General features: G+C 43.9%; 1 long non-coding RNA gene across 1 annotated transcript in view; it reads left to right on the top strand.

The window, feature by feature from the left end:
- LOC138862819 (uncharacterized) overlaps positions 1-7,500 on the top strand; it is a 10,006-nt gene that overhangs the window by 1,445 nt on the left and 1,061 nt on the right. The gene's annotated exons all lie outside the window — the stretch shown is intronic.

Here is a 7,500-nt window from a genome sequence, read left to right as displayed (position 1 = left end):
ATGTTTGTATATATATATATATATATATATATATATATATATATATATATATATATATATATATGTGTGTGTGTGTGTGTGTGTGTGTGTGTGTGTGTGTGTGTGTGTGTGTGTGTGTGATCATCACTGTATAATTATATTTAATTGTACCTACAGCTTTGTTTTTAATCCGGAAAACCTGACGACGTACAGATCCCACAAAGTTGAAGAAAAATAAAGATCAAGAACTGAGAGTTATACGTGTAAAATGGTTATACTTCTTTCAGTTAAGGATTTGATGGAGTTATAATTAGGTATAGACTAAGTTGTTAGAGACTAAGTGAGACTTTGTTAGAAATGGCTAAACAAGCACATTCCTTTCTGTATTTGAAATTTATTTTTTACGGTTTTCAAAATCCGCTTTCTCTTGTAATAGCGACTTTATCGGATCGTGAATTTATTAATTTATCGTAATATTCTCAGGGGAATATTACGTGACTGTATGAATAAATAACTCGTTACATTTATGAGTAAAGAATAAGTGGCTTTGTAAATGGGTAAATAGGATGAGCTGCTTAGGAATATATATATATTTTTTTGAATAGGAAAAATGTTGATCCGTCAATGGGCGAATCGGCGGCCGCCAGGTTTCAAATTTCACCCCACGCCGGTGTTGCGAATAGGGCTGGCCGCTTTTCCGTAGGAGCATTTATACCGTTTTCTAAATATTAGATGATAATGCAAACGGATATGAATGATAATATTTAACCATCCACTATCATAAACAAATGAATATTAGATTACAGTTACATGGCGTAGGGTCAGAGTCTAATAATTATAGGATTCCCTGTCTTGCTTATTGCACTACATTAAACAATATACAGTGGCACCCTGCCTGCCGGGCACTCCAGTATCGCGGACATCCAGCAATTAACACAAAAGTTGGCCAGACTGGAATGAAGTACTATATAATCCCATCATTGTATTGCGGAAAGCGGACAATGTTTACAGTCTGAAATGGCAAGTAAACTCCAATTAACCAACCATGCATATCTGTGTTGACTGGGAGGAGTGTATAGTTGTGGAACAAAACCAAGACCCGAACCAGAGGAGCCACTGCCAGGGCCAGTACAATTAGCAGTAACCAGTGTGTGCCAAGCCATGTCCATGATCCGTGAGATAGAAACCTGAAGAATTTGTTCCTTGAGGTGGAATCTCAGCTTGAGACTTTTGCTGTTTCATCTACATTACAGAAACAGACATCCATCAAAGACTTTTCTAAGGTTCAGTGACTGTAACCATATTGTACATATGAATTAATTTTGCCATTGCCAGTGATATGATTGTAAATATTGCTTAATGTTAAATGTTTAAATACTCTTAGTAATGTAATATTGAATTTCTCATGCTTTATATATATATATATATATATATATATATATATATATATATATATATATATATATATATATATATATTAAATAAAATATGCCTGTCATTTTATAATTCCGTTTTTGTTCTATATAAAGCTAAGTACTATATGAAAATGATAAAGAACTTTTCATACAAATATGATCACAATAAAATGCTATGCAATATATGAGGTCTGACTGCCCAACACCCTGAACCTCAGTACTAGGGTTCATCATCATCATCAGCAAGGGGGCTGACGCCGACGGGGGCACATAGCCGCATCCACCCTTCGCTTCCACCTACGAGGATCCCTCATGGCTAGACGCTAGGTAGGGACTCGGCCCATCTCTATTTCTTCATGGCAGGTTTGGTCGATTTGCCCAAGCCACGACTTCCTCCCGTCGTCCCACAGGCCTCCTCCACCCAGGGTTGTCTCGAACTGAGACGACCTGATGGGCAGGATCATCCTGAGGAAAGCGAGCCAGGTGGCCGTATAGCCTGAGTTGGCGACCACGAATTGTGCAGATAACAGGTCCTGTGCCAGTCTCACGGTGCAACCATGAGACTGGCACAGTACCCCATGATCTGGCACAAAGACCTATTACAAAAGGCTTCAAGACGAGCCTCCAAGGCACAGGACAATGTCCAGGTTTCGCTAAGGTGTAGCAAAACTGGTATTATCAGGGCCTTGAAAACCCGTAGCTTGGTCCTTCTGCACAGGTACCAACATCTCCAAATACTCTTGTTGAGAGAGTTCATGACCCCTGCTGCCAGGCCAATCCGTCTTCTGACTTCATGGTCTGACAGCCCAGAGTTATGAACTACACTACCAAGGTATGTAAAGCTCTCTGTGACTTCAATGTCCTCGCCGCAAGCACGTACCGACTGAACAGGTTCTCCTAACAAGTCCCCAAATTCCTGGACCTTGGTCTTGGTCCAGGAAACCTCTAGACCCAAGGGCTTCGCTTCATTGCTAAATGCATCGAGAGCCGCCACTAGGGTTTCCAAAGACTCAGAATGGCAACGTCATCAGCAAAGTCAAGGTCTGTAACCTTGATATTGCCCAATGTTGCTCCACAATGACTTTGAACAGTAGCTCTGCCCAGTATCCAGTCCATGCAAGTGTTGAAAAGAGTTGGTGCAAGGACACAGCCTTGCCTCACTCCTGAACTAACTGGAAAGAAGCTCGACAGGCCCCCACCACACTTTACAGCACTTTCAGTACCAGTATACAGGCTTGCTATTAGTCCAATAATCCTTGTTGGAATTCCTGTCAGCCTCAGGATCTCCAAAAGTGATTCCCGATGCACTGTATCGAACGTCTTCTTGAGGTCGATGTAGGCTGCAAGCAGCACACGCCCGAACTCATGGCGGCGCTCTACAATGACTCGAAGCGCGAGGATACGGTCTATTGTGGACTTACGAGGAGTGAATCCGGATTGCTCCAGTCTCTGGTGCTTCAGTAGATGGTCTTTGATACGTCTCAGAGGGAGAACCTTGCCTGGTATACTGAGCAGTGGGATGCCTCGGTGATTGCTGCAGTCCCAACGGTCCCCCTTCCCCTTCCAGAGAGGGTTGACCACACCCCTCAATAGGTCAGGAGGAACGAAACCGGACCGCCAGATGGCAGCCAGGACAGCATATAACCCCCGTGCCATAGGTTCACTACCAGCCTTTAACAGTTCAGATACCCGCTGCTTTACCACTCTTCAGCTTGGAGATCGCCCTCTAACTTCAGTTAGGGAGGGAGGGTCCTCACTGATGGGTGGATCCGGCATCGGGATCTCGACACTACCCGCATCCAAGTCAACTGTTGGTGGGTCAACCTGGTACAGCTGCTCAAAATACTCAGCCCAACGTTCCCGCACCGCAACAGGATCTGAAACGATCTGACCACTTACTGAGTGAACTGCTGTCAGCTGTGAAGAGGGCTTGGAGTTCAGCTTTCTCAGGGCTTGGTATGCAGGACGCAGGTCATTTACTAAGAAATGGCCTTCTACCTCCTCTGCAAGACTCCTAATAAACTGTTCGTTGTCCCTTCTTAACAGGGCCCGAGTTCTGCGCACATGAGAATGGTGCAATTCCCGATCCCCTGTCAGACGAACCGCACAACATGCATCTGTGGCTTCCAGTGTGAGATGGAATTCTGTATTGCTCTCGGGCGTACACCAATCGTATCTTGAGCTGCATCAAACGTTTCACGCTTAAAGGTATCCCACAGAAGAACAGGGTCTGTCAGACTGTCAAGCATTGTGTAACGATCAGAGATTGCCTCAGCAAACCCGCGGGCACACTCCCCCTCCCTCAGCCTGTCCAAATGAAACACCCTAGGGTGATCATTTGACCCCTGGGGAGTTTTGAAGTGGACCCAGAGGGTAGCCACAACCAATCTATGGTCAGTACCACAGAACTCAGCACTTCTGTACACCCTGCAATTCTGAAGGATCCTCCAACGAGTGCTAACGAGTATGTGGTCGATCTCCTTGGCAGCATTACCCGCATCACTGTACTATGTCCAGCGATGTGGGTCTGGGTGCTGGTACCAGGAGCCAGAAATCCTCAATTTCTGGGACCTAGCAAAGTCCCGGAAAAGGAGGCTATTCTCGCTACCGGCATCAGCTCCTGAACCATGGGGACTGACAGACATCTCATAGCCAGCTCGATCACAGCCAGATACCGCATTGAAGTCACTCAGAACAATGCGAATATCTCGCCGGGGACATCTGTCTACCACAGATGTAAGTTTGGCGTAGAACATCTCTTTCACGCCAAGTTTACAAACATCGGTAGGAGCGTACACAGCAATAAGAGACATGAAGTCAAAAGATAGCTTCAATCTCAATACCATTATATGCTCATCAACAGGAGTAACCTCTACTAACGAGGGCTGGAGTCTGCTGAAGATGGCAATGGCTACTCCCTGGAGATGGTGGCCGTCACTGCGGCCCGACTAGTAATAGATGTAGCCACCTACACAGGTCATGCCGCTGCCAGGCCTCCTCATCTCCCAGAGAGCAGCCACCTCAACTCTCAGCCTCCCCAGTTCCATCGACAGTAAAGGCAACCGATCATCCTGACGCAAAGAACGGACGTTCCAAACCTCCACCCTGACCTCCCGCCTGAGGTTCAGCCTCTGGCAGTCACTCCGGGTGGATGCCACCTCTGCACCATATGAAAGGGGGTGGCAGGCTGCATGCCCCATCATCCACCTGTGAGGTTCCCAAGGGCTTTCCCCCACAAGCTTCACTCTGGGCTGGCGGTCACCAGAGCGCAGGCGAGACGGGTAGTTCCCGTTCCCAGCCTGTGCTCCAACAGTCGCCCTCCCAGCAGGGCCCACAGTCTGCCTCATTTGCTGGGTGGGAGGGACTTTTACCCTCCTCCCAGCCTTTCCGTTTAATTGAGGCACTGCCGATTGGTTATATCTGGGGGGAGGAGGACTGGCAAGGCCCACCTCCTCCGAGCCTCCCATTAACCCCAGGGGGCTAGGGGGCAGGAGTACTAGGGTTGCCCCTTTATCAAGACCAAAATAGCTCAATCTACATGGTGATTAGTGATGTTCCAGTGTGCAATAAGTACATTATTAAGCTAATAGTGTTACAGCATTCAGCAACTTAAAATGTACCCACTTATAAGAAATGTATTAGATGTATAACTTGTCACACTGAACCAGTAAACTTCATTTATCTCAAACGTGTACGATTATTCGTCGGAAGTGTGTTGCAGGACTCTGTTGGACTGTGGCTCTCCCTTTGGTGTTGCCCAGCTGCCACATCATAGTTCATGCCAGGATGGTTTCAGCAATTTTCATGTTTGATTTATTTAAATATGGGAAATATTTAAATATTGCTTTAAAGGGCACATGTGAAGTAATTACCGTGCATTGTTTTTTCTTTGAATGTTGTTAAGTAGTGTGTGCTTAGCCTATTCATGCAAAAAAAAAAAAAAAAAAAAAATCGAAGAGGCCCTCTGGTATCCCCCCAAATCCCATAGCAACGCCCTTAGAAACGAAGATGCAAAACTCGGCGGTCTTCGGCAATCCCCGGTCGTGACGTCATTTCCAGGACCAGGGAGAATCTTGTTGAATAGCGTGATACACGCTGCACCGCGAGTCAAGGATATCACGGAATTGTTCCAGTTTCAAGCTATTAAAGTTTGTAACAAAGGATGCCGCGGCGTTGTGTAGCAATACATTGTTCCCATTCATGTCACCAGGTAGTAACTTTCAGCCTGTGACAACCAGCGAGCCCGATTGCTTTGCAAACAGAATGGCTTACGACATGGGATTTGCAAAACGGTAGGCCATTTCCCATTTATACTTGTCATGATCACAACAGCGCAAAACAAACTCTGAAAGAGTACTATTGCTTGGCGACGTAACAAACATTCATTGCGTGGGTACGACACAGTGTGCCGAGTGCATTGCAAGTGTGCATGTATTACTTACTACACAGAGGTAGTGTAGGTATACCCCAAAAAGCACAACACAAATAAATACCGATGGAACTCCACTCGCGAATGGATGTAGGCCTGCGCCACGGGTGCAGACAAGAGATAGCTCAGCCTGCAGAAATTTTGTACCATACAGAAGCGGGATCACATGTTCGACTATAAAAAAATTATTTAGAAAATTACCATTCATTCAATCTCTTCGGGTCTCGACGCCACTCCATGTCTGACTGGTTTGGCACAACTTCCACGACATCCACAGCGTCGGGTTCGTGCATGTACAGTCCAACAACCATCAACCCTTGATATTCCTCTTCTTCTTCCAACTCTTCGAAGACATAGGCACTCTCTGAAGAAGTTGTACCTATGTCCTCGTCGGAATAATCTGATGAAACTTCACTGATTTCACTGCTGCTGTAGTCTTGTAGTGAGTCCGCCATGTACAATGTATTGAATGCAGAGAATGCTGTGATTGTGTTCTGGAATTGACGTCACACAACCGGGTTCTGGATTTTCGCGGGGAAATATAACTTGACTTAGGAAAATTGAAATAAATCAATTTTGGGGCATTATTTTTAGATTTCCTTTTTTTACTCATATTAGAGAGATGGTTTGCGAGCTAATTCTCCCTTTTTAAATTTTTTAGTTGTTACTTCACATAAGCCCTTTAAAGACTTTTCATTTGCATCAAACCATCTGTAGTTATAAAAAAAATAACAAAAATACAGCCAGAGGAAAAAAATCTGAATTCTTTGTGTTGTCCTGTCATCTGACTTGATTTTAATCAAGAGGGGGGTTGATCAAAAGTCTTCGCTTTGTAGACGTGATAAGGATGAAAATTATGGATGGCCTGTTAATGATTGCTATTAGGATTATCATTGTCATTATCAATATTATCGTTATCATTATCATTGTAATAATAATGATGGTAATACTAATGATAACAATAATGATAATAGCAATAATGGTGAAGATAATGATAGTGAAGGTAATGATAATGATAATGAAGGTAATAATAATATTGGTAATGGTAATAGTTGTGATAATGATGGTAATGATCATGATAATGAAAAGGATGATCATTATGAAAATATAATGGATAGTAATGCTAATAATAATGATAACTGAAAACAATAATGATAACAATAATACTATTAATACTAGTAGTAATAATGATAATGATAATAAGTATCACTATGATGATAGCAGTAATTGTAGGGAACCTCTGTTGAATGTGATGTTTTAGGTGTATATTCAGGCCCTAGCCAGGGCCCTTGCACCCCCCCCCCCAAAAAAAAAAAAGAAAAAAAAAATCTCATCCAATTGAGCCGAAGACAAAGTAGCCGACCACAGGGTTATATATTAACAACTTCCATACTGTAAAACTATAAATCATAACCAGAGACCTACTTAAGTTCACCTTTTCTCAGCAACCACAAGGAGTTGGGGGGGAGTTTTTGGGCGCGTTAGAAAGGTCTCGAGGTCGTGTGTGGCTTAGGCTATGTGGCGTTCTGATAAGGGGTCCCTATAAGGGGTCAGAATGTGAAATCCCCTTAAAATACCACTTAAATGTTGAAACAACAGTACATGGTTGCAGGTTTATTTAGCGTGCTATGGAAACCTATCACAGAGTAAATTTCTAAATTAGACTGGGTACGGTAT

This window comes from Penaeus vannamei, chromosome 10, assembly GCF_042767895.1.
Source record: "Penaeus vannamei isolate JL-2024 chromosome 10, ASM4276789v1, whole genome shotgun sequence".
Classification (NCBI taxonomy): domain Eukaryota; kingdom Metazoa; phylum Arthropoda; class Malacostraca; order Decapoda; family Penaeidae; genus Penaeus; species Penaeus vannamei.
The sequence above is the reverse complement of the archived record's forward strand: the minus strand, read 5'-3'. Positions and strand labels throughout refer to the sequence as shown.